This window comes from Crocodylus siamensis, chromosome 13 (assembly GCF_052110815.1).
Source record: "Crocodylus siamensis isolate JL-2025a chromosome 13, ASM5211081v1, whole genome shotgun sequence".
NCBI classification, from domain to species: domain Eukaryota; kingdom Metazoa; phylum Chordata; order Crocodylia; family Crocodylidae; genus Crocodylus; species Crocodylus siamensis.
Genome location: NC_143407.1, coordinates 27,676,526 through 27,704,260, shown reverse-complemented (window position 1 = coordinate 27,704,260; position 27,735 = coordinate 27,676,526). Strand labels below are relative to the sequence as shown.

Genomic DNA, 27,735 nt, shown 5'->3' with positions numbered 1-27,735 from the left:
AGCAGCTTGGGGGTTCCCAGTGCCCAGGAGGGGCAGGGTGCCAGTGGGGCACTATTGTTGGTGCCAGAGAGGCGCGGTGTTGTGCCAAGAGACGCGGGGTCGGGGACCCCAGCCCATAAGGGTGGTGTTTGCCCAGTGGGGGCAACAGACCCAGAGAAGGGTCAAGGGGACAGGCACGGCGCTGGCCGCCGGTGCCCCAGCGTGAGGAGCGCGGTAGTGGCCCCAGAGAGGGCAAAGAGAGAGCGTGAGGAGCACGGTAGTGGCCCCAGAGAGGGCAAAGAGAGAGCGTGAGGAGCGCGGTAGTGGCCCCAGAGAGGGCAAGGCCCCAGAGCAGGGCAGAGAGAGAGTGCATGTGAGGAACACAGGCGTGGGCCCCGAAAGGGGGGGGGCAACGGCCGCGGAGAGTGCGGGCGCGGTAGAGGCCCAGAGAGGGGCGGCGGTGTCGAGCCAGGCCCAGAGAGGGGCGGCGGTGTCGAGCCAGGGCCAGGGGCGCCGGTAGTAGCCGGGCACTGGCGACACAGACCCGGGGGCGCCGGGAGCGGGCTGGTGGATAGGAGCCCGGCCCGGGGGCGCCAGGCAGGCAAGGAGCCCAGGGTGCCCAAGAAGGAGAGAGAGCACCAGAGAGGCGAGGGACCGCACAACGTCCCACGGAACAGCTGCGAGGCTTGGGGCGTGCTAAAGGGGAGGTTTGGAGGCACGCATACCCCTTAAGGGAGGGGCGCACCGAGGCACCCCATTTGGAGTAGGGGCAAGAACACATGCCGTTCACTAGGGGAATAAAGGCAGCCTCCCATTTAACCATTTAAGATCAAAGTCGTGGCGGGCGAGAATTTGAGGGTGCTGAGTACAGCCTTGAGTGATGGTAGGGGGCGCTAGGGAGTTCACAGCCGCTCCTAGGCCCCACTCCCTCACACTGGGTGACAGCGACCACAAGCTGATCACCTTCACCATCCGCCGTAAAGCTAGCAAGTCAGTCAGCAACACAAGTCCTTGACTTCAGAAAAGCCGACTTTGACAAGCTCAAGAGGCTTGTTGGTCAGGCCCTTAGGGACCATGACCCCAGGGAGATGGGAGTTCAAGAAGAGTGGTTGCTTCTCAAGGAAGTGATCCTCAATGCACAAGCTAAATCTATTCCAACACGGAGGAAAGGCAGCAAGAAGGCACAGCAGCCCTCCTGGCTCTCCAGGGACCTAGCGGACCTCCTGCAGCTAAAAAGGAAAGCCTACAAAGGATGGAGGACAGGATTCACCTCCAAGGAGGATTATTCTGCACTGGTCTGGTCCTGCAGGGAGCAAACCAGGAAAGCCACGGCTGCAACTGAACTCCAACTAGCTTCAAGCATCAAGGACAACAAAAAGCCGTTTTTCAGATATGTGGGGAGCCGGAGGAAAAGCAAGGGCAACGTTGGACCCCTGCTAAACCAGATGGGGCAATGGACAACTGACGCCCAGGAAAAAGCCAACCTATTAAATAGGTACTTTGCGTCAGTCTTTCATCAGTCCCATGGGACGCCCGTGCCTGCTATGGGACGGGGAGATCCGGGTGATGGGGATCCCCTACCCTCCATCAATGCTGACCTCGTGAAGGAACACCTTGAGAAGCTGGATACCTTCAAGTCAGCCGGCCCTGACAATCTGCACCCCAGGGTACTCAAGGAGCTGGCAAGCGTCATAGCCCAGCCCCTGGCACGGATCTTTGAAAACTCCTGGTGCTCTGGTGTAGTGCCCGAAGACTGGAAGAAGGCCAATGTGGTGCCGATCTTCAAGAAAGGGAGGAGAGCGGATCCGGCTAACTACAGGCCCATTAGCCTGACTTCTATCCTGGGGAAGATCTTAGAAAAGTTTATTAAGGAGGCCATCCTTGATGGACTGGCCCAGGCTAACATCCTAAGGGATAGCCAGCATGGATTTGTTGCGGGTAGGTCTTGTTTGACCAATCTCATTTCCTTCTACGACCAGGTGACCTATCACCTGGATGAGAGAGAAGAGATTGATGTCATATATCTTGACTTCAAAAAAGCTTTTGATCTGGTATCCCACGATCACCTCTTGGCCAAACTGGCCAGTTGTGGCCTTGGCTCCACCACGATCCGCTGGCTGGGAAATTGGCTCCATGGTCGGACCCAGAGGGTTGTAATTGATGGCAGTCACTCATCGTGGGGTCCGTCAAGGCTCTGTCCTGGGACACATCCTGTTCAACATCTTAATTAATGATGTGGACATTGGAATCAGGAGTGGACTGGCCAAGTTTGCCGATGACACCAAACTTTGGGGCAAAACGTCCATGCCAGAAGATAGGCGGGTGATCCAGGCTGACCTGGACAAGCTCAGCAAATGGGCAGATGAGAACCTGATGGTGTTTAACACCGAAAAATGCAAGGTTCTCCACCTTGGGAGGAAAAACCTGCAGCATCCTTATAGGCTCGGCAGTGCTACGCTGGATAGCACTACAGAAGAAAGAGACTTGGGGGTCATCATTGACCACAAGATGAACATGAGCCTGCAGTGTAATGCTACGGCTAGTAAAGCGACCAAAACGCTGGCTTGCATCCATAGATGCTTCTCGAGCAAATCCGGGGATGTCATTCTCCCCTTGTACTCGGCCTTGGTGAGGCCGCAGCTGGAGTACTGCGTCCAGTTTTGGGCTCCACAATTCAAAAAGGATGTGGAGAAGCTTGAGAGTGTCCAGAGGAGAGCCACGCACATGATCAGAGGTCAGGAAAACAGATCTTACGATGACAGGCTGAGAGACATGGGACTCTTTAGCCTGGAAAAGCGTAGGCTCAGGGGTGATCTGATGGCCACCTATAAGTTTATCGGGGGTGACCACCAGGATCTGGGGGAACGTTTGTTCACCAGAGCGCCCCAAGGGATGACGAGGTTGAACGGTCACAAACTCCTGCAAGACCATTTTAGGCTGGACATAAGGAAGAATTTCTTTACTGTCTGAGCCCCCAAGGTCTGGAACAGTCTGCCATTGGAGGTGGTTCAAGTACCTACATTGAACACCTTCAAGAGTAAATTGGATGCTTATCTTGCTGGGATCCTATGACCCCAGCTGACTTCCTGCCCTTTGGGCAGGGGGCTGGACTCGATGATCTCCCAAGGTCCCTTCCAGCCCTGATGTCTATGAACTCATAAACACATATTTACAAAAGAGCTCCACACCAAATTTACCAGCATTTGCCACTTGCAGCTGGGCCAGACTTGCTAAAAGATAAGGGTGTGCAAAATGGGTGGTATTTGATTTGGATTCAACCCAAATCGGGGACAGTGATTTGATGTCTTGATTCAGATCACCGTTCCCCGATTTTTTTTTTTTTTTTTTTTTTTTTTTTTTTTTTTTTTTGATTCAGCCAAATCCAAATCTGAAGAGTTGACGCTGATTTGGAGAATCAGCGATTCGGCCATAGACACAGCTTTAAATGTTTTTTCTACGTACCTCCAGGTACCAGGCACAGCTCGTGAACACTGCAATGCTGGGGCAGATGGAGCATCCCATAGGAGCAGGGGGGTGGAGGGGGACCCACTTACTAGGCAGTGAACCCGGAAGGGGACTGGAAGTACTTTGGATCCACTTTGGGGTCCACCACCAAGTGCGCTGGGACCCCCCACGCTCTCCAAGCTCAGTGATTGGTCACAGGGGGACCCTAGGTGCCCTGTCAGACCCAGGGGGCACCTGTTGCTGAGCTGGGAGGGCACAGGAGTGCCCCCAGCGTGCTCCCCGGCAGACCCAGAAGTGGATGGGAAGTGCTTCTGGTCTACTTCTGGGTCTGTGGCCGAGCGCACTGAGGAGCCCCTTGTGCTCCCATGGGATGCTCCATCTGTAGAAAAACATTCAAAGCTGTATCTATGTCTGAAACCATCCAATCTTTCCGAATCTCTCTGAATTGATTCAGAAGGTTTGGATTTGATTCAGAGAGATTAAAGGGTCTCCTGATTCAATTCGGATTTGGAGATTCAGCCCCCGAATGGGGCTGAATCTCCACCAAATCGGATCAGGGACCAAAGCTTCACACAGCCCTGCTAAAAGAGCTCCATTTCTCTTAAGCGGCTAAATAAGAGCTGGAAATTCAAAGGGTCAGCACCTTGTATCTGCTGTCACTTACGGCCAGATCTTCTGAAAACTGAGTCCCATAATTCTCACTGAATTCACCTAAAGTTATCTGAGAATCCATAAAGGCAAATGATCTCATGTCTTACCATACACATAAAAGTATTTAATATGCAGATGAATGTCAACGGCACTAGATAAAACTACTTGCTTCAGACGTTTGACCAAGAAATCATATCTACCTTCTTTGCAAGTAAATACAATGCACCATTCCCTATGTGATGAAGAAATTCATGCTGGCCATGCACTGCACAAAACAGATGCTTGACAAAACTCCAGGGATATAAATAGGACATTCATTTATTAAGGCCATATGTTGGAAGCACATAAAATGTGGTTAGATTTTTAACTTAAAAATCTCAAATAATGACCGTGACAGTAACAGAGCTGAGCAAGTTTCAGGTTTAGTTAATCCTATAGATCTTTTTAGTTCGGGGTCTGCTGTGTTAGAGATTGAAACAACTTCTATATAACTTTCCCAAATCCTCTGCCCTAAATCATCCTTTCCAATCATAAAGATTAGATAGCTGGTCAATCTGCAAGAGGAAGCGCTGGAGACATCTATAACCCACAGACCCAAAGGTTCCTAAAGTTTCTGCTGTGGAAATTATTTTTACTGACCATTCGGGAAAGCAGTCAAAAAGTGATCCCCTTTGTTATGGTTGTAGCTTGAATACCTATTGGTGATGAACAATAAAAGCACCAGAGGAACATGTGCTAAACAAGATGGGGATACTATGGATTTTAAATCACCACTGTTTCAAATTGAGGACAGGAGGAAGTTTGCAGGAGGAGAAATACCCCACACACAGCCTGGAGTCACAGCCAGGGCTGTTATTCTCAGGAAATGCGTTGCAGCAAAATCCCTGTTGCTTATTTGGGGAGGGGCGTGGAATACACAATAGCAAAAAAATGGAGTATTAATGATGATGGGCATTAAATACACTGACGTCACTAGAGTGACAACTGCTTCTGGTCAATGCCTTCAGTTTTGTGTTGATGGCTGACAGGATAGGCAACCAGAGGTTGACAGGAGGGGCAAGACGCACATCTTGGTAATTTGCTGGCCAAGTCCAAAAAGAATACATAAAAGGGCATCCCAACAGCCAGAACTACCTTCTCTTTGTCCCAGATGTGTATGCATGTGCAGAGTTGTTAACTCAACATCTGACTCCTCTTCTATACCCCTCCTCACAGAGCCAGTCTCTCACTGGGCTCACATCTGTGCTGAGTTTTCTGGCAGTCTCCAATGACAACAGCTTGACTGAATAATGACTTTGGGATCTGCACCGAACGTGTGCTGTGCAGCTAGGACAGGACAGCCCTCTCCCACCTACAAAAGCAAAATAAAGCTGCCTTATATTGCCAACAGTGGAGCAAAAATCGGATCCTGCCAGCTCCTGCCATCTAGAGAAGCATTCTGGGTATGTGGGATTTCTCCACCTTGAAGATTCTTCTTTCATGTGTCAAAAAATTCTCCACTCCTTAAGGACATTCTCGTGATCTAACTTGCATTTTAGCTCTTTCCAAGGACTTAGAAACTCTGCCAAGCTGTGTGTATTGGGTGATGCAGAAAAGAACGTTGTACAGTGTTGCTAGGATGACTCTGAGCCTGCAGAGTTCGTACCTAGATTCTTTAAAACAGTGAGGTCAAACTCGTGCAACTCCCTGAGTCAGACACAGGGCTACCTGTGGGCTGAAATGGGATGTGGTTGTGGCAGCGGGGCAAACAGCAGCAGCAGCAGCAGCAGCCGCCGCCGAGTGAGTAACACCAGGGAGATGCAGGGGGCTAATGCAGCTACAACCCTGCTTCTGACAGGTGTCTCCAGCCCAACATCATATTTGGATTTCGGTGGCAAGCCTTGTCCCTAAACTCCCAGCTCCTCGAAGAGCGCTGCAGCCATGTCATTTAACTTGCACAGTCCAGGTGTTTGACACCTTGTTTAAAAGTGTTTTGATTAAAGTGATGCAGTGGATGAAGTAGTCTGGAGCTTAGAAAAAAAATCCTGCTAATGCTTGTTAATGAAATACAATATACTGCACAACAATTTATTTTTGTTTCCCTGTACAGAATCTCTTTTGTTCTATTCATCTCCATTCGCATCCCCTTTTTTTTTTTTTTTTTTTTTTTTTTTTTTGGATCTTTAAATATTTCCTGGTTTGGATTTCTAATATATGGAATTTTAAAAGCCAATTCAGGCATATGTGAGCAGCAGCGGAAAGTGTGGGCAGCATGGGTGGGAGAAGTCTAGAGAGAATAGGAGCAGGAGGAAGGGAAGCTAGTACATTCACAACACTAACTTCACTAAGCTTCTGAGTGGAAGAAGGAAGAATATGGTAATGAGGTTTCAGATACACCCTTGTTCCATCTCTCAAGTCCCCTCTGGCAAGAAGGAATGAATCCAGGCTTGATGCCCACATGTGAAGCATATGGCGAATAGTTCATAATCCATCTTATCTCTGGACCAAGATTTCATCAGGAAAATAAAATCAAATGTCAGTAATAAAGATCACAGAAATACAGTGCCCAGGGGGCCAGATCCTGCAAGGTGTTGATACCACCGCCGGGCTCCTGAGCCCCCATAAATCCCAGCAAATTTTAAGGGTGATGAAAGAGCTTGGCACTTTTTGCCCTCTACTGCATTACCTGAATGCTGGGAGCAATTAGCTTTTTTCTTGCTGTTGTCAAGATGTGTTTTCAACTTCACTACCTAATTCATTTTCTCTTTCCTGTTCCTAGAGATTTCACATACTGCATCTGAATATGCAGAGCTATAAATCATAAAAGGGGCTCTACCGTTGACTCGGTTTTCTTATCAAGATCAATATATTCTGAGAGGCCAGAGGCCTGGTTTTAAAATATAATTAAAAAAAACAAACCCTCTGCTTCTAAGGAGTTCTATTCAGCAAAAAGAATTACCAGCAAGCCTAGAAAAAACATTAAGTGATGTCTACAATACAAAGAGCCTTATGGAGGAAGCCCAAGTCTCATTCCTGGAAGCTGTTTGGGTGCCTAGGAGCGGATCTCACAGATTTGGGGGGCGTCTCTTTTGCCTCTCTTGTCCTCAGTTTCTCCAAATGATAAATGGGAAAATGACTTTTTGTAACCTACAAAGGAAAAATGATATGTAAAAGCTAGGTATTATGATTACTAAGGTGAGTCTCAGTAACTTATTCTGATCTATTCTGGTTCTTATACCACTAGAATAGATATGTGGGGGTTGGCAGGAAACGGGGGATACTCTGTTTACCGTGGTGCCCCTCAGGCTTGCTAGAAACAATGGCCATAAACTGAAGGAGAGTAGATTTGGATTGGACATCAGGAGGAAATGCGGTGAGGGTTGCCAAAACATGGAACAGGCTTCCAAGGGAGGTGGTGCTTTCCCCTACCTTGGAGATTAGAAAAGCACCTGGCTGGGATCACTTGACCCCAGTGCTCACTCCTGCCCAGAGCAGGGGGTCGGACCCGATGATCTAATAGGTCCCTTCCGACCCTACATCTATGAAATAGAGACTTTGGCAGGGGGTGCTTAGGGGGAGTTAGGCCCCGTTAGAAATAGCTACCCAATCTAACTTAGTTCAACCAAGTGCGGACCTTACACTTAGATCCCTAGTTAGGCCAATCTACGTGTGAACTGTACAGAAGATCCAGAAAGACTAGATCAATCTAAAAATGACCGACCCAATCCAAGTTAACCCTAGTTTGAGGCAGTCTATCTTAGATCGGATTGGCCATTTTAGACTGATCTAACTTTCCTGAATTCCTGTATAGTTAGCAGTGCAGCCCCAGGTCTGGGAAAGCCCAGCTGCTGGCCCCAGTCCCAGGCTGCACTTTTCCTACCCATCCCTGAGCACGCCCTGCCTGCCCCACCTGCCAAGCCCCCAGTCCCACAAGCCACTCCAGCAGCCTCCAGCATCACATGTATCAGTGTCTATGGACTGAAAAATGGTGGTGGGGCACTTTGAACTAAAGCTTGTTGAATGAGCTTTAGTATCAGTGTGGGGACGCTGATGCATGTAATACTTGGGCACTTCTAACTAGTGCGGCTTCCTAATTAAAGTGCCACTTCCACCACCACCTCCCAGAGCATGTCTATAAATGCCCTGTGGTTTTCTCCCAATCCTGCACTGGTTGCAAAGGCCAAGAGATGACCTCGTTCCCAGAACAGGTTAAAAGAGCACTGGTGGCATGTGGATTTACAAAAACATGAGCAGTCCTACCAGTGGTCCATCTTGCATTGATAAGGGCTGCTTCTGCTCCTTCCAGCCTCAGCAGAACATGATACATCTTCTATGGCAGCTTTAGGCCAGACTGATTAACTGTCATGCTTGGAATATCCTTGGTTCACTTTCAGGGCATCTTTAAAGTCACTTCCTTCTGCTCTAGTGTCTCTGAGTGACCTTCAGCAAGATGCTGACCTCAGATCTACCAGTGTAAACTGCAAATGAGCTACTCTTGGGTTTAAGCCACTGCATTCAAAAATCAGAATCTGACCTCTCAGCATGGCCCAGGGGCTTGCCTAACAATGAGAACTGAGGCTTATTCCAGAGGTCCCCAGGAGACTGTAATTTTACAACGATAGCATTGCAGGGTAATATTTTCCTCCATGTTTAACAAACCATGCTGTGTTTTGTGGCAGCCTTGATGCTCTTTCATTGGAATGAAATAAATAAGGACTCACTTTACTTTACTGTACTTCTTAAACATCACCCTCCTCTGATTGGACTCCTGTTGTACCTTGGAGGCAAAAACTTTGAAATGCGACCCTTCCCTGATGCATTACAGGAGTGCGCTGTGCAGCCTGGCTGCTCTCATGTGAGAAAACTGATCCTCCCATTTAATTTGTGGCTTCTGTTTTCCTGGTGGTGTGGAATACAGCTCTGCCAGGCTGTATATGGGATCTCCGACACACTCTCTGGCTCACTGCACCCAGGCCCAGGAGATCCAATTCAGAAGCGACAAAGATGTCATTTATACTGCCACAAAGTGAGCCTCATGTATTATACATGGAAAACAGGCCATGTTTCCCTGAATTCACCGCACTGTTTTCTGTCAGCACAGCTCCATAAAGAGTAGGTCATGCCTTCCTATGATATGTAATATTTATTTGAAAAGTAATGTCACTGTGGATGTCAGCGAGTGGGACTACGGTAATTTATCAGGTATGCTGAACTATTCTTGCACTACCAGTGGACTGGCATTGCCCTATGCTAGTTAGATTCAGAGTCTACAACATACAGACAGGCACTTAGAAACTCACTGGGAAAATATTCCAAGGCTTAGCAGACCTTTCATGCTTACGATACACTACATTTCTCTCAGCAGCCCATCATTTATTAAGGGTTTGTTGCCGTATAATGCAGAACACAAACACCATCTTGTAAGAAAGCTTACGGTTTAAACAAGACAGTCATGGTAAGTAAGATGCACTGAGATATCTAGAAAGAAGGAATGAGGATTAGTCTTCTGATGAAGGTCCTAGATGAGGACTCAGTTCCAAGCTGTTCCACAGACTTGATGTGCGCCTTTGAGCCAGCCACTTCAGCTTCCTCTGCTTTGCTCGTTATTTGTAAATGCATTTATCTATCAATTTAGACTGTAAGGTCCTTGGGGCACATTTTGTTCCTGTGTGTCAGTACAATGCCTATCAAATGCCTGATCTTCTTGGCAATCTGCAAGCATTACTGTGACACAGGTTAAACAGCAGCAACCATAATGATGATCATTCCAGAAAAGGGAGTACCTAGGGCGTGGGTTTTAAAAGTTAATGATAATTCATTTTGCTTTTTAATGGAAAAGGTTTGTTGACCAAAACAGGACATAACTGGTCAACTTGAAAATAAGGGCTGGAATTCTCGTTAGTATATTAAAAAACTATGGCCATGGGAACATAGTTTCAGCCCATCTGTTACTGTTTTAGATCTGCTATAAAGGCAGCTAATGTTCTGAGTTGTTAATCTTTGTTTTTTAGGAGATTTTTAAGTAGTTATAAATTAATTTGAGTGCATGACTCACATTGCCATTAATAAAGTTCTTTAAGTTAAAAGGCACCAGATTAATTTTTCTTGTACTGCACAACTTTCTTCCATACATGTTTGGCCCCACAAAAGGCTGCAATAAGCATCAACAGGTCAAAGCTAGGAGAAGAACCAGTGAGTCATACCCAGCTGGTATAAAGTAGTGTAGAAATAATGGAGCTCAGCTGCTTTTCACTGGCCGAAGCTCTAGCACACTAAGTTTTCCACAAAGATCCATTACAGCGACTGATATTCAATAACTCTAAGTGACATTTTAAAAGTGTTGTGCATAAACTTCTTCGACCTATTTTTCCCCATTGAAACCTGGGCAAAAAAAAAAATCTCTCACCAGTAAAATATTCAGTTGCCTGCTATATTTATTTCCAGGAAGGGTTTACAGAAAACATCATTAGAGATGAATAGCAATAAAGGAAAATGCTTTACTCTAGAATAGGTTTTTGGGGGGTCAAACTTTTCTTTTCTTTTCCAGGATCAAAACTTGATCATTGTTTTATGTCTATGAGGGTGAAACTACATAGGGAGGACTTAGGTTTTGGAATCCAGGCCCTTGCTTTTCAGCCCTATTACCCCTTTAAAACATTTCTTAAGCAATCACAGCTACACTGTACAGGTGCTGCTATCATACCATATTGGCTCTGGATCACACCAATATTGGTTCTTTTGTGCTCGTGCAAGGTGCTACATTAACTTTACCAGGCTGACAATTCACTGTCCAAAAATGGGTATAATGTAAACAGTGGTATTGTGAGTTTAACACGGTCTTCCATGAGTTGGCTCAACTTGGATGGAAAACCCACTCTAGAAGTCAGACAACAGCTGGTTCTCTGCAACTATCCACCTCTTATCTGATGAGGCTGTCAATCACTACATGACCATTTGGGATGTTGACTTGAATTCCTTGGAAAATGAGCCCAAATCGGAAAACTTACTTTAAATATGCCACTGAAAACCCATAGAATAGTGGTACTTGTATGGCTGCCACTTTTTAAACTGGTGACTAAAAGATCCAAAATAGCTGGTGGTTGCTGACTTTGGTCCACATCACAAAACACATTTCTCTTTGGCTTTTGGTGGAGAAAAGTTATAGATGCATAATTCATAGCTAGATTCATAGACAGTTAGGGGCTGGAAGGGACCTCGCAGATCATCGGGTCCAGCCTGCCCTTCCAGCCCTGCTCCAGGCAGGAAGACAACTGGGGTCAAATGACCCCAGAGAGGTGACTGTCCAGTCTTCTCTGGAAAACCACCAGGGTAGGTGACCGCCCCACCTCTGGGGGGAGTTTATTTCACAGTCTGAGCACCCTGACTGTAAAGAAGTTTTTTCTGGTATTAAGCCTGAAGCGGCCTTCCAGGAGTTTGTACCCACTGGTGCTGGTCTTCCCCAGGGGTGCCCTAGTGAACAGTTGTTCAACAAGCTCCTAATGCACTCCTCTGATAGAGCGGTAAGCCGCTATCAAGTCCCCTCTCAACCTTCTCTTCATTAAGCTAAAGAGGCCCAGGTCCCTCAGTCTTTCCTCGTATGGCTTGCCTTGCAAGTCCCTGATCGTATGGGTGGCTCTTTTCTGGACCCTCTCAAGTTTTTCCACATGCTTGTTGAAGTGTAGCATCCAGAACTGGACGCAGTACTCCGGCTGCAGTCTCATCAGTGCTGAGTACAGCAGGAGTATCACTGCCCTAGTTTTTATATGAGAAGCATTGGTTGACGCATGTCAGCCTGTTATTTGCCCTGCTCGTCCCCACAGCTCATAGTCACACGATGGTCAATCATTATCCCTAGGTCCCTTTCGGCTGTGGTGCAAGTCAAGCTGTCCCCACTGAGCCTCTACGTATGTTGAGGATTGTTTGCCCCCAGATGAAACACCTTACACTGGGAAGTGTTAAACTTCATCTGGCTCCGGTCTGCCCAACTCTGCAGCCTGTCCAGGTCTGCCTGTATCTGCAACCTATCTTCTGGTGAAACGACAGTGCCCCATAACTTGGTGTCATCCACAAACTTGGTCAGCGAGCTTTTCACTCCCCATCCAAATCATTGATAAAGATGTTGAAAGGGTCTTGGCCCATGGTTAGATTGTAAGTTAGAAGATGCTTTTCTATCAGAGGAGTGACACTTTTAGAATGGTCTTCCCAAACAAAGCGAGGGCAGGAGGGCAAAGAACCTGAATTAGTTTAAGATTAAACTGGGTAAGTTTATGGGGGGAAAAAAGGTCTGATAAGACAGGGAATTGTGGCTCAGCAATCAGTGCATGAGTATGTGATGTGAATCATGTGTTTGTGGTTCCCAGGTTGGGGTATAAAGGTTGCTCTTGTGATGTGGAAGGCATCTGATAATCCCAGCCATCAAGGTTTTTGCTAGTTACCAGTTGGATTCAGAAAGGAATATATTGCCCTCAAGAATCCTACTGACTTGAGGTCTTCTCCACCTTCCTGAGGCATTGGGACACTAGGCACAGCCAAGGCTGAGGTTTTTCAACTAGAGTGGGATGATGCTTCCTCAAATGCTGAGAAAATCAGAGGCCTCCTGCTTCAAGGATCCTATTCTACTGCTCAGGGTCACATTGATCATCATAAATGAAGCCATGAAGAAATTCTGGCATAGACTAGTGGGAAGGCGGCTGTTTTCCTCTGTGCTGCAGGATACAGTCCTTTTCCTAGGATCTTTTGAGCATATATTAATCAACTGTTATTGCAGTAGCTTGGCAGTCCCCTCTTCCTGCCTGCTTTTGCCCATAGCACGTTTCATACAGGGTGTTTTGGGTACTCACTCTTCTAGCTGGATGCAATTCTGGTGAGTCTTTGGGTTAATGACTGACTGAATGCAGTAGACTAAACTGAGCGCAAGGAATCCACTGAACTAGACTCCATGGCCCTTTTAATCTACTGTTCCTATGTTTCTCTTGTGTATGGGGCAGCTGGGCGGGGGGCAAGTTTTGTCTGAATGTTTCTGTACTAGAAATCGTGTCCTGGAACTGGAATACTGTACAGTTTTAATTAGATGTCAAAGGCCATAAGAGCTCAGGGTGGGTATTTTTTTCCTATAGTGAGGATGAAGGGAAATTAATTGTTTAATAAAATATATCCCATTCTCAATCCCCTGAGCCACCCAGGCCTCCCTGTGCATAGCATGGGTTTACATGGTAGGGAACGTCATATGTGAGGTACAGTTGGGCCTGCTTAGTCCCCAAGGACAATTTATTTGCCTTCAAAAGAAAGAAGAGAAAACCCTCTCTTAATTCAGCATGACTGAAACTTCCTTTCAAGAGAAGCCCAGCCTTGGGATAGGAGATGTATTCCAACAGCGCAAGGTTACTCCGCTTGTCTAGCACCTTTCTGCACTGTGCACTATTCTCTCCCCTCCTTATTTCAATAAGCATAAAGCAAGAACTTAACCATAAATAAAGGCAGCCACAAACTAGTGGGAAGCCAGCTAAGGAAACAGACTTTGAGATACAAATTCAAACCTATGGCAGCCTGCCACACAAGCCAGTGGACTGACCTGGAAAGGTTCGGACCATCTGCGCTATCCATTGACTTCCGTAGGCATTGCTCATGCTCCATCCCTCTCAGGGCTGGCTTCTGAATACTTGCCACAAATCTCAAGGGATTGCATTTAAAAAAATAAAAAAATAATAATTCTCCGTTTGCCTCTGCACAGCAAGACAGATAATAGTGGCCTATTTTAAAATAAAAATGCCAGTAGTTATTTATCCAAGCACAGAATTATGTATACTGTGCAAGCTAGCAAAAGCTAAATGAAAAAGTAAATCCTAAGGAGAAAAGCACATGGGACAAAAATAGATTAATTGATTTGTGAGTACAAGGAGGTTTATTCTGAGCCTTATTTATTATTCCAGTGTGTTTGAATTGGGTAAAAATGCCACTTAATTTTCTGTTGCAGCTTCCCTTTCCTCCGAGAGAAAATAGATCAGCAAGAAAAGAGAAATGGCACATAATTCTAAGGAACATCAGTCTGCTTTAGAAAGCAAATTAAGCTCATGAGTTCCAGCTCAGGGAATATCTGCGCACAGCTCCATGCTCAAATGGGATAAGGCTGTGACGCAGCATTAGCTGTCTAGTGTTAAAAATGAACACTTCACAGATACTGTGATCCAAATTCTAACCAGCGGTAGGCAAACACCCACCTGGGTGGGTTCGTCTACATGTTTATTAATGCACCGTAGTTACTGCGCATTAAATTTAGTACTTGGATTACCAAGGACTAAATTAATGTGCAGTAACTGGCGTTACTGTGCAGTAGTGCTGGCACATGGATTTTTACAGATGCTAACTGTGCAGTAGCCTAATACTACTCGTGTATTAGCATGGGTTTTGCCTGGCACACTACTGTGCAGTGTTATTAGGCCACTGCGCAGTTAGCATCTTGTGTAGATGCACCCAGCAGCCTAATGAGACTCTTAGATGCTTTGCAGCTGACAGGTAGATACATGCATAGCTGTGATGGCAGCACTAGAACTCTTATCACTGGTGGGGGGAGGGGGGCATTGCCTCTACTAAGGCCATGGTTTTCAAACTGGGTTATGCACACACCTACAGACATGTAGCACTTTGCCAAGGTGTGCGTGCCAATATTTTAATTTTGGAGGCTATCCAAACCATGGAGGGTTGGATAAGGATAAACCTGTCTCAGGCAGGTGGTTGGACTAAATGACCTCTAGCCTTACTTCTCTATGATCATGTGGTTCCAAGATAACGTGTCAAAGCAAAGGATTTTTCTCTAAGGTAGTCTCATAACTCAAATGGGGACTCTGAGGCACTGAGAAGAAAAGTTCACAGAGCCAATAGAAATAGCATTTCTAAAAGCAAAGATAAGGAGGAGAAACCCCCCCCAAACTAGAGAATCCCAATACTCACTCCTCTGAATCATAGAATCATAGAAATTAAGGGCTAGAAGGGACCTCAAAAGATCATCGGGTCCAACCCCTCTGCTGAGATCAAATGAACCCAGCAAGGTGCTTGTCCAGTCTCTTCTTGAAGACTTTCAAGTTTGGGGACTGCACCACCTCCTTGGGAAGTCTATTCCAGATTCTGGTCACCCTTACTGTAAAGAAGTTCTTCCTTACGTCCAACCTGAAACCATTCTCTAACAGTTTATGGTCATTGCCCCTTGTCCTCTCCTGCAGCGCCCTAGTGAACAATTTTTCTTCCATCTCCCACTACTCACTCCTTACATACTTACAGATGGTCACCAAGTCCCTCCTCAGTCTTCTCTTCCTCGGGCTGAACAGTCCCAGATCCCTTCATCTTTCCTCATAAGGTTTGATACAGACATGTCCACTAACATGCTTTGGGTTTGACCTCCTAGCCAGTTCCTAACCCACCTGGCCATGGACTCTGCTAGTCCATAATCCCCCAGTATTTTTTATAAGAACGTCATGGGAAACCATATCAAAGGTCTTTTTAAAATCCAAGTATATGACATCAATCGCTCATCCACATCTAAGCGGTTCGTTACTTGATCGTAGAAGGAGATGAGGTTGGTCAGACAACTTGCCTGCAACAAAACCATGTTGGCTATCCTTCAGCATCATGCCTGCTACTAGTCTCTCACAAATGGACTTCTTAATAATTTTTTCCAAAATTTCACCTGAGTCCTGAGGTCAAAATGACCAGCCTATAGTTTCCCAGATTCTCCCACCTCTCCTTCTTAAAGGCCCTTTTCCAGTCTTCTGGGACCTCTCCTGACCACCACAAGTCTTCAAATACCTTCACCAATGGTCCCGCAATGACTCCAGCCAATTCCTTCAGCACTCGTAGGTGTAGTCCATCTGGTCCTGCCAACTTGAGATTCAGCTGCTTTAAGTGCTCTAAAATCACTCAGCCCCGTATTACCATTGCTAATATGGAGAACAGGGCCTCAATGTACTGCATGGTGGTTGCAGTACAACATGGACACTTCACTCGTGCTTAGAGCTAATTACTGCTCAGTAAGCGTCACCATCTACATGTCCAGCTACTTACTGCACAGTAATTTGTTTTAATCATGAATAAATTTGCTACCTGTAAATATGGGTAGAAAAATTACTCCTGATTACTTACTGTGCAGCAGGGCATGTGTAGATGGCCAACCAGGAGCAAATGTGCTTCCAGTCAGCTGGGAAGAACGGGTGGGAGATTGCTCCCTGCCTAGCTCCCTGTGGCTGCTGCAGGGGACCAGAGCTAGGCCAGGAAGGGTGGAAACAGACTGCTGCCGTGAGCAGAAAATCTGTTCCCGCATCCCTGAATGTGTAGATGGTTGCCTAGCGTGGGTTTACTCTGGAGTAAATTACTTTAGAGTAAACCCAGCCCAGAGTATTTGCATGTGTAGACTTGCCCAGGGAGTGTGATCTTGTGTTTATTTGTATGCTGCCCATTAAAGAGATCAGAATTAGATCTCTTTTAGAGATCTAATTTTTAGAGATCAACACATTTAGAACCTATGATAATCTGAATTGCTTCCTATCATTCTCATTTGTTTTCTGGTGGCAAGAAATCAGAAACAAAAACTGAATATCTCATCCAATTTAAAATAAGTGCTGTGTTAGTCCACACAACAAGTGAGCTGTTTAATTTTCAATTAAAGGATTAAGTCTAACTATAAATCTGGTCCATTTCTCATACTGTAAGCAATTTTGGAAGAAAAGTTCTCACTTTTGTCATTTTAATAAACTTTGCTTCCCTAAACAGACCCACTGTCCTGACTGAAAGAGAACGATAGAGACAAATGGAAAAAAAGCCACAAACCATTTCAGAACAAACAATATCAGGCTAGCAAACAGAGGGCCAAAACTAAGGGGTATTCTTGATGGCCTCCCCTGCCCATGCGTTGCCAAGGAACATAATTAGGGAAGAGCCTAAATTGATGTCATGCAGCTGAGGGCCCTGATTTTAAGAAATGTAAGATGCGTTTGGTTTTTAGCTTTGCAGCCAAAGTCCATCAGTACAAGATAAAACCCATTACAAGCTACAACTTGAGTTCTTACTGCCAAGGGCAACAGATGCCAATACAGGCCAACACAAAAGGTGACAACACAAAAGATGTACAGTACAATGGGAGCTTGGTGCAACAAAAAGAGCTTAGTGCAGACATGTCTAGAGATGCATCTGTTCTCAGGGGAGGATTTAAAGCTCTCTCCAGCTAATAAAAACCCATCTGGCAGGAGTGGACAGTGAGTCTCAGGGTGATGAAGCAAGAGCCAGGTTGGCAAAAGCTTTTGGTTACAACTTCCTGCATCAGCTCAGGAGAAACAGACTTAGAAAGTCAGTCATCCTAAAGGGATCACAGGATGCATCAGGCTGTGGGTTTGAATCATGGAAGTTCTGTGCTGTCAAAGTATTCTCACCTTGTTTCTCCCAACAAAATATTTAAGATTCACAGCATCTGCCTACTAAGCCATCACAGTGTAGTCACTGACATTTTTTGCTATAAACATCTGTAGGCATTTTTCTTTGAATTCTTGGTTCTCCTGACTCCATATGGAAAATGAGCCATGACACATGAGCCATTTGCAATGTATTGCAACTATGACATCAGCTGAATTTCCATGGCAACATACTTTCTTTCTCCCCTGGTTATGGATACGCATTCCCCACAGAGTTAGGCTGCAGATACAGATCATTATATTTAATCTGAACAACTCTGTACCTGAGTTGACTTCTATTTTGTGAAACTGCATTAGAAATTAAATTTCACTCACTATTTCCTTCTCCTGTGTCCCAGTATCATTACTTGCAGTGCCATACCATTACTTGCTGGCATTTTGCATCGGTACATAATGATCCCATATCAGATAATGTTAAGATGCAAAAACCACTCAAAACACCAGACAGCAATTTTCTGCTCAGTTTCTCAATTTAACCTGAATTGATACTACATTGTAAATTTGGATGGGGTTCAGGGACTACTCTAATTATAATAGCATCTTGGACAGCAGCAGTCTCTTGCATACTGCCCTTTTGATATTTGCCTTGATAGTGCAATTAAGAGGCAAGGAAGGCGAGGACTTGATTCCAAGATTTAGCCTAATGAACAGTAAAAGGCCCCTATCTTGGACCTCTCTCCTTTAACAGGCTGCTGTCTCCCTCTCCACATGGCTGAGAGCTCTATTGATATTCATTATGATTTCTGGATACCTGCTTCACTATCTATACATGTTTTGGTGTTTAAATTCCTCTTCTTCAAAGCAAAGTGCAGTTCAACAGTAAGCAGGCCTGGCAGGCTTTCCTATTCACTATCCTTCAGAGGTTTCTGCAGCAAATTTGGTCAGTTTACAAGTTAAAAAATGATTTTTCTTCCTAACTTTAAGACTACAAATTCAACAAGGTGGGATGCGCTGCACGTGCTACCAACAAGAGTTTGACAACACAACAGATGCCCTCAGCGATGCCTGTGCAAGCTCATCAAATGTGAGTTTCCTGAGGTGTCCCAGAGGGCGTAATCTGTAGAAAATGGAGCTGCTGAGGTGTAACTGTGGGAAGCATTTGTCATGCTGTCAAACCAAAGAACTGGACTGAGAACTGGCCCCATCCCTTCTGGACAGTCCACATAAATTTCCTAGTTTCCTAAGTAGAGCCTAAATACTAGGGCAACAGGCAAAGAAGGGGAGGTATGGAGGTAAGCAATAGGTAAACAGACTAATAAATGTAATTTAATCTACAAGGGCAATTTAATCTTTGACAGCCTGATTGTTTAAGGCCTAACTCCCAATCTCGGCATCTTGCCTAAAACCCTGGCCTGAACAGATGGCAAGGAAGAAGGCAAATTACCATGCTGCAGGCCCCAGGGCAAATGTCACCCTTTGGATGAAGTCCCCCATCGGACGGAGTTGCCTCTATTCTCCACCCCAGGGGAAGGGGTAATGGCAATGTTTGCAGCTCCTCTTGCCACGCAGAGAACTGGTGCTCAGCTCTGAGCAGCACAGGGCACGGCCACCCTCACTCCTACCTCTTATTGGTGGCTAAACACAAAAAATCCTGCTGTCAAGAAGCCCTAGGGAAGGAGCTGTATTTGACAACTCCCACCATGCCATTTAAATTAGTGATTCTCCTGGAGGAAACACCTTTCCTTTGCTTAAGAAAAGACTGCCTGGTTTATGTAAAACAGCCAAGTGAAGGATGATTGTGGATGGGAAGCTGGCATGTGGTAAGATAAACATAATTGGTTGAAATTGGGTGATTTAACATTTCACACAGCCCTTATCTATACTGAGCTTGTGTGTGCGTGCGTGTGTGCGTGCGCGCGTGCATGTAACAACTTCTTTTACTGGATGCCTGTGGATGGTACTTTCTACATTTTTAGCCAAGTCAATAATGATAAAACAAAATATATTAACCATTTCCATGCGCAGTTAGTCCCCTTTGGAGAAACCGACTCTCATCAAAATAATTGTGGTGAAACCAAGATTGATGTGCCTAATTTTTTTTTTTTTTTTTTTTTTTTTTTACTCTGCTCCCTATTTCTCTAGGATTTTAGTAGACACATCTTACATCCCTCCTTGTAAAAGGCAGGTGTGCAGGAAAAGCATTCTGAAGATGTTACAGTAATAAACAGATCTATCCAGAAAGAAGGTTTTGCTAATGTGTGCTATAACCCCCGGTTTTTAAACCAAGTCTTGTTGTCCATGCTTAAGAAAATTGTGGGCAAAAATTCAGCATTTTGAAATGGTATGACTTATTTGACATTATGTGAACTCTCAGGACAAGAGTTGCCTTATATTAGTTGTATTCTCATGGCACAGAATAACGCCCCGTTTCTTTGTTAATGTCTCGGTCAAGAGAGCCTGCATTGGTTCAAGGGGCTAGATAACAACCAGGAAAGTCATGATGTGGGTTTATATGGTAATGAGCCATCCTCCTGTGACATCAGATTAGTAGGGCTGGCTGGAATACAAGAACTGGTTTGCGAAAAATTTAAGCCTTTGGCAGTTGTTTGTGTTTTAGATCAAACTGACAGTGGTTTTGACCAGAGGTTTCATTATGGCCCTGATATACCTTCCAAACAAAAATACCGTTGGAACAGATATGTTGCCAATTTCCCCCCCACTTTTGATGAACCATTTTTTCATCAAAATATATTTACGTACATTTTGAGAGAAAATTTCCAGTTGGCTCTGCTGATTGTTTCCTCTTAGCTGGTGTTCCATGGGCTACATACACTGAGTAACAGCATTGCCAAGTGCTTTGTAGAGGCACTAAGCTTGTTTATTTCTAGGATTAAGCCCGTTTTCATTTTAGTTTTCCAGTCTGCCTTTAATAAATCATTTTCCCTTAAAATATACTATTGCTGTAGGGTGTTCATTCATGCATATGAAATTAAAGTGTTATACAAAATTAATTACACAGTCTCTAGCCGCAATATAAGCGCTTCTAAGAAGGGGGCTGAAAAAATATGCCCATGTTTTGATTAGAATTTTGGAGAAAGCTTTTTTTGGTTAGACTTGATCAAATTTATCATTCTAAGCAGTGTTAAATGGAAAAATTTCAATTCAAAGGAAATTTCAGCAGGAAATGTTTGATTTCAGTAAGATTTGTTGTGGTGGTAGTAGCGTTTTCTTGTTTTGTTTTTTAAAAAACTGAAAACCACTGGACAATATTTTTGTGCGTTTTTGGAAGCTGAAAAATTTCCACTGGACGCTTTTGAAGGAAATTATGATTAATGGTTTTGTTTTCTTTCACTGACATTTTTCATGGGTAATCAAGAAGAAAATCCCAGCCATTTCTAGTTAAGTTTCTTACTTTATCCAAAAAGGCACACATCTCTTCTATTTGTTGTCATTATTAGCGATGAAAAATATAGGTATACTGATTCCACATACTTAAGCAGATCAGGTGCTTAAGCAGAGTTTTTTGGTGCTTTTATATAAAGCTGAGTCAATCAGCTATTAGATAAAAATGCCCCAAAAATCCCCACTAAAGTTCCCAATAATTTCTTATACTGGCGTTGGGTGAGCTGAGTCCAATGAATGCTATGGCTCTTCTGGGCACGTGCTAGACTTGGCACAATGGGTGCACCGAGTTTATAGTAAAGTGATGTTTTGTTTTTTCCCCTAAGCAGCCAAAAAGTAGGTCATTTACAGTTGCCCAATCACAGAAGTATAGAAAACTGGGGTTGGAAGGAACCTCAGGAGGTCACATGTAGTCCAACCTCCTGCTCAAAGCAGGACCAGCCCCAACTAGATCATCCCAGCCAAAGCTTTGTCTAGCCGGGTCTTAAAAACCTCCAAAGATGGAGATTCCACCACCTCTCTGGGTAACCTGTTCCAGTGTTTTACTACCCTCCTAGTAAGTTACCCTTAATAAAGCTATTTGTCAATAGTTCTCAGCTTTATTAGGACCTTTTCCTGTTGCTATCATTTTTGTCCTCTTAAATAAGGCTGGTAATTTTTCAGTTTCCAAAAATATTGGTAAAAGAACTTTGTTAGGCATTGAATAGTTTTTGGGCCACAGAATTTTAACCATTCTAGAAATATCTCATCCATACCTGTGGCTTTACCTTCCTTGCGACCTTTTGCATCTCATGTACAGTAAAAGGTTGGGAAAGGGAAGAGGATGATGCAATGGTGTGTTTATTTGCCTTTAAATGTGATCTCACTTGTCTTGTTAAAAGCTTGTCAGTCGGAGCCTTAGACAAAGCAATGACAGAACTGGCTGTTGCTTCCAATCTAATGTGGGTTTTGGGTCTTGAAGTTTCAGTGCTTGAGTGCAAATGATGTAACATAGCCCACGCCTTGCTACTTGAATGGGTGAAATAAGGTTTCCCATTGTATGTCTCTATTTTTTTTATTTGAGCCTGTTCAAGAGATTGTAAGAGATGGGTGGCAATTGTGGAATCGTCATTTTCTTTAAATTCCTTAGAAAGACAATCGGTGTCTTCATTCCACCCTGGTTTGTAATTCTTTTCTGGATCCTCTTGGGATACATCTCTTAGCCACTCCTTTTTCAGTACGCCCACAAAACTCACACAATTTTTACTTCTGGCTTTTATTCATCTTGTATGAAAGTCAGTTTGTTTAGCAAAGGAGATCTAGTCAGCTTTATTAAATTTCCATCTGGGCGTTGACGTTGATTTGATGATTGAAATTTTAACTCCAACCGTATATAAAATTGACCTGGGATGACTGTATGGAAAGTTGTTAAGAACCTTGCAGTAGATGGGAGTGGGGGGCTGTGTTGTTGGGAGTTCTGCATTGTGAAACACTAATCAGGTATATTAGTCTTGTTGCCAGTGGGCTGAGTAGAATGTAGCTCCATCTTTTGTCACAGACTAATACAAGGTCCTCTCCCTCCATCCAATCTACAAGTTTAATCTTATTTCAAGCATTGTAGTGATATCCCCATAGACTGTGTTGACTATTAAAGTCACCTAGGATGATGGTTGGGTGATGTAAAGGAGGTAAGACAGGGGCTGGCCATGCAATGGTAGGTGGTTTTTCCATGTTAATTACTGTTAAGTCAGAAATTTGGACTGAGACTACATAAATGTCTTTCGTGCAGCTTGTTGATATGACTTTATGGTTGTTGAGGTTATTTTTAATGTAAATTACCATACCATAAGTGGAATGATTAATGGATGCAGCTGGCCTGAATCCAGAGATTCTCCCCCTGCTTTGTAGATGATGATCATCAAGCAGTATGAGTTTCTTGAAGGGCAAGGACACTGATGAAATTTTTGGCCAACATTTTATAGAAATACTTACTTTTAGCTCTGCTTATCCCTTCAATATTGAATTGACAGATACACAGAGAGGTCCCAATACTATGGGTCTGGAAGCTCTGTGAAGATCTGTTGATGTTCATTTGCCTTCATCATCTTTATTAGAAAGACTGATATAGAAAAAAAATTTGCAGACCATAAATGAACATATTCATCCTGAGCAAGCAGGGTTTAGACCAAACAGAGGATGTTGTAATCAAATCATGGCCCTGACTACCAACATAGAAAATGGCAGTGAAAAGTCACTAAAACTGTAGCAGTCTTCCTTGATCTCTTGGCTGCATACGACACAGCCTGGAGACTACGACTCATCTTAAAATACTTGGACATCATACCTTCTCTTAAAATTGCGAATTTACTAGACAACATGCTTAACAGTACATGGTTCCAGATTTTTTCTTACAATGTAAGAGTAAACCACGCAAATCAAACAATGGACTCCTGCAAGGATCAGTCCTTGCACCTCTACTGTTTAATAAAGATTAAACATTCATGACCTCTTGGGCACCTCCTCAAGAAAATTCATAGACCCTGATGACATAGCCCTTGTTACACAACAAGCTTGTTTGTCCAGAGCAGAAATAATCCTCACATCTGATCTGAATACTTTAGATAGCTACTTTAAACAATGGCATTTGCATCCAAGCCCTGCGAAAACAGAAGTGACTTCACTTCACTTGAACAATAAACAAGCTAATTATCAATCCATTATTGTTTTCACAAATCAGCTCCTATGCTATAATGGTACCCCTAAATATATAGGAATCAACCCAAATAGAACACTGTCCTATAAAAATCACTTAACTATTACAGCAGCTAAGTTAAAAACCTATAATAATCTGCTCCAGAATTCACTGGGACTTCTTCAGGAGCTGATGCTGATGCACTGAGAACAACAGCTTCAGCACTAGTCTACTCTTAAACTGAATACTGTGCCCCAATCTGGTTAAACAGTGCTCATGCTGATAAGGCTGACATACAACTCAACCAAGCAATGTGAATCCTTACAGGAACAATCTGACCCACCCCTCTTCAATGGCTCCCTATTCTTAGTAACATATCCTTGCCCATTAAGAAGAAGAAAATGCCTTATCTAAATTGTAGATTAAAAAATAACCTGAAGCTGTCTACACACAAAGATCTCTTAAATTCACCATGTCCAAGATTAAAATCTGGACATCCTGCTTGGAGAGCAGCAATTCAACTTGAGCAAGACTCATTTAACATTCAAGAGGTCTGCATGCAGGGGTGGTTCACTTCATCCCCTAATACAGAAATTATTACAAATCCTACCATTAGACCACCTAACTTTGATCTCCCTAAACATCTTTGGTCTTCTTTAAATCAAATCAGGACAGGACACAGCTTATGTGGGTTTTTGTTACATCGATGGGGCTGGGCTAGCTCACCGAACTGCGACTGTGGCACTGCTTTTCAAACTCTGAAATACATCACTTTTGAATGCCCTCTCCATGCACTGAATGGAACCCTGTTGGATCTTCACAATACTACACCTGAGACAATCAGCAGGGTGCAAAATTTGGACATTAAATTGTGAATATGTTTTTTCTTGCTTTGTGATAACTGTATCAACCTATGCTAAAAAAACCAAAAAAACTGCCCTCCAAGTGAGAAAGCAATATCTAACCTAAACTTCCTTTGCTGCAACTTGAGCCCATTGCTCCTTGTTCTGTCACCTGCCACCACTGAGAACAGTCTTGCTCCATCCTCTTTGGAGCCACCCCTCAGGTTGTTGAAGGCTGTTCTGAAATCTCCCTTCTCCAGATTCCCTCAGTCGCTTCTCAGAAGTCATGTCCCCCAGTCCCCTAACTATTTTTGTTGCCCTCTGCTGGACTCTCTCCAACTTGTCAACATCCTTTCTGTAGTGAGGGGCCCAAAACTGGACACAGGACTCCAGATGTGGCCTTACCAGCTCTGAATAGAGAGGAAGAATCACTTCCCTTGATCTGTTGGCAACACTCCTACTATTGCAGCTCACTATGCCGTTAGCTTTCTTGGCAACAAGGGCACATTTTTGGCTCATATGCAGTTTACTGTCCACTGTAACCTCCAGGTCCTTTTCGGCAGAGCTGCTTCTTAGCCAGTCAGTCCCCAGCCTGTAGGGGTGCGTGGGATTGTTCCGTCCTATGTGCAGGAGTTTGCACTGGCCCTTACTGAACCTCATGAGGTTTCTTTTGGTCCAGTCCTCCAATCTGTTGAGGTCTCTCGAATCCTATCCCTACAGCATGTCTACTACTATCAATGGGAATTGGACATTTCTGTAAGCTGCACTCTTTAGGCAGTTAAATACCCTTGTAAATCTGGTCCTAAGTGACTATTAAGTAATGAACTGTGTGCTAAATATTGCTAAATTATCTCTCTCATTATGCTGCTATTCAAAATTTTCCAACACAAAAAAAGAATGGCTTCTGGGACAAACATGTTAGTAAATGAAAGGCAGAATCAGCCCAAGAAAAGGATGATAGATAGAAAGTGCCAGTATAAAAATAAAATCAAACTTGACATTAATCTCTGCTCCAAGCAAGCATAATTCTTTCGTATCCAAATAAATTGTGCCATCCAGGACTACAATAATAGCACATTAGTGCAATGATGCATGTGACCTAAAATAAGAACATTAGGACCAAGAGACTGCTCTCCATAACACTTAGGTGTAAATATCTTTGAGAGAGTTATTAAGTACAGTTATGGTATTTAAATGGTAAATGAAGCAAAGAAAGGGTCAGAAGATTAATAGGAACTGTGGTCTGATCGCCTCACCTGATTTTGACCTTGGCCATGACCATAATCTTGTTTTGTTCTGTTTTTTTCAAAATTTCACAATGCTCCAGTGATTTATTTTTATGTTAGGGTCTATTTCACAGAAGTAAGGGAAAAAACTACTGCATAAAAAGGAAAAAAAAAGTGGCTGGTTTTGCAGGTAAAAATGAAACCATTTTACTAGGCATGCAGTAGCTCTTTGACAAAGCTCATCATAAATCGGGGGGGGGGGAGGGGAGATGGAACACCGGCTGAAAAAAGCACTAATATTACTACATTGTCTTTCAACAAGGCTGTTTCTCTCTAAAATGGAAAATGTTCTTCAGTCCTGAAAACCAGTCAGTCTACAAAAGCTCCTTAATTTATGTGAAGATCTCCCCAGGAATGACGACGAATATATCTTACTGTGTGCAACTTTTTAAGAGTCCTTTCTGATGGGTGTTTTGGTGTTCTGGATGTACTGGTATAATCCTCCTCTAGTGTCTCCCAGTGTTGCTGTCCAGTACACTGTTACTCCTTTATTATACTTACACTGCTGAATGCCCAAGTGATTTTTCTTGGCTATGTCTGAGCAAACCCATCCCAAAATCAGCTGGAATAATCAGCTTCTGGCTAGCAGTGAGCCAGCCATCTGCTTCCCCAATCTCATCATTTATGTTCCAATAGCAACAGGAATATTTTTCTTCCCCCGCTTCATTTCTGGACATCCTTCAGCCAGGGTCTGATTCTTTAATAATAACTAGCACCATATACTGTATATGCCTCTTTTGCTCTCTACAACCACAACTTCCTCTGACAGCTACAGTCCACTGCAACAATTAAATCCTCAACCCCACTGGGAAGAAAAGGAGCCTCCAAACTGCAAGGACACAAAGCTTTAATAAACTAGGACCAGACTGAGATCATGCAGCTCACTGACTCAGGTCATACAAGTGACCGCCAACATTGCTATATGGAATATAAAATCTGTTCACCCAGACTTCTCTGAAATAGTGCTTCCATTTTGGGTGGTATGTATGGAAATGAATAAGTACAAAACCCAACGTTAAATACAGGCAATCCCCTTTTCCCATATTTTGGCATGCTTTGGACAGAGATGCATCCATTGCCAAAAATGTTAAATGTTAAGCTCCACCCACAAAGAATCAGTTCAAAAATAAAAGATACATCAGCTTGATTATGGCTTGCCAGAGCCATGGTTAGCAAATGCTAACGTTCCTTTCCTTCACAGCCAGAAAGAAGGAAATGCAGAGAGACTATCTCGTGTCATTGCAGGAACTGCTGAAACAACGGTCAAAAAAGGCAATCGAGGGGAAAAAAAATCTAGAGAAACTGTTCTCGCTCCCGGCTTCATTTTAGACTGAATTAACACACCCTTCTCAAGCTAATTTATCAGCATGCTAATGGTGCCAGCTCATTCTGAGTTGCCTATAAAGGGGAAATGGATGGGGATATGTATATGCTTGTGTGTATTTTTAATGTATTAATTGGGTCATGCGAATTAATATCCTGGTACGAGCTTGTTCTGTCAAATTTAATTCTTCCCTGTCTTCAGATGCAACCACCAGCCCATTGAACCGAACAATTTACAAAATTCCCTGCCAATAAAATTACAGCAGTCTATGTTTGAGGCTCTTTGCCCTGCATTGGACTGATCCACAACACGGCTGACTGATCCATGTAACAGTTCAAATCTAACTTCATATCCAAACATTGGATCTGGGTCTGTTCCCGAGTTTCAGAAAAGGGAATGGTAGCTAGGGACTTTCAGACTTAAAGTTTGTAAGTCTGTAGCACTGTAAAAACTGCACATCTTATACTCTGCTTTCCGATGCACTGTCTTAGCTCACTTTTCACACTTAAGGAATGAATTCTGTCATGATAATTAAGCATAGCTAGTTTTAGTTCCAGGAGAAAGAAAGAGAAATGAGTCAAGTTTCCCTCTCTAAAGAGAAGCAAGAAAAAAATTAAATCATGTGGTTATAAAATCCCTTGTGCAAAACATACTTGTGAGGAGTCTCAGCCCAGCTCCGGGAAACCTGTCAGACATTCTTTTCTCTCCAAGGCTGGACCTGACAAGAACATCTACTCTAAAT

General features: G+C 43.9%; 1 protein-coding gene across 5 annotated transcripts in view; it reads right to left on the bottom strand.

Moving 5' to 3' along the window:
• GALNT17 (polypeptide N-acetylgalactosaminyltransferase 17) overlaps positions 1 to 27,735 on the bottom strand; it is a 339,030-nt gene that overhangs the window by 146,552 nt on the left and 164,743 nt on the right. The window lies entirely within an intron of this gene.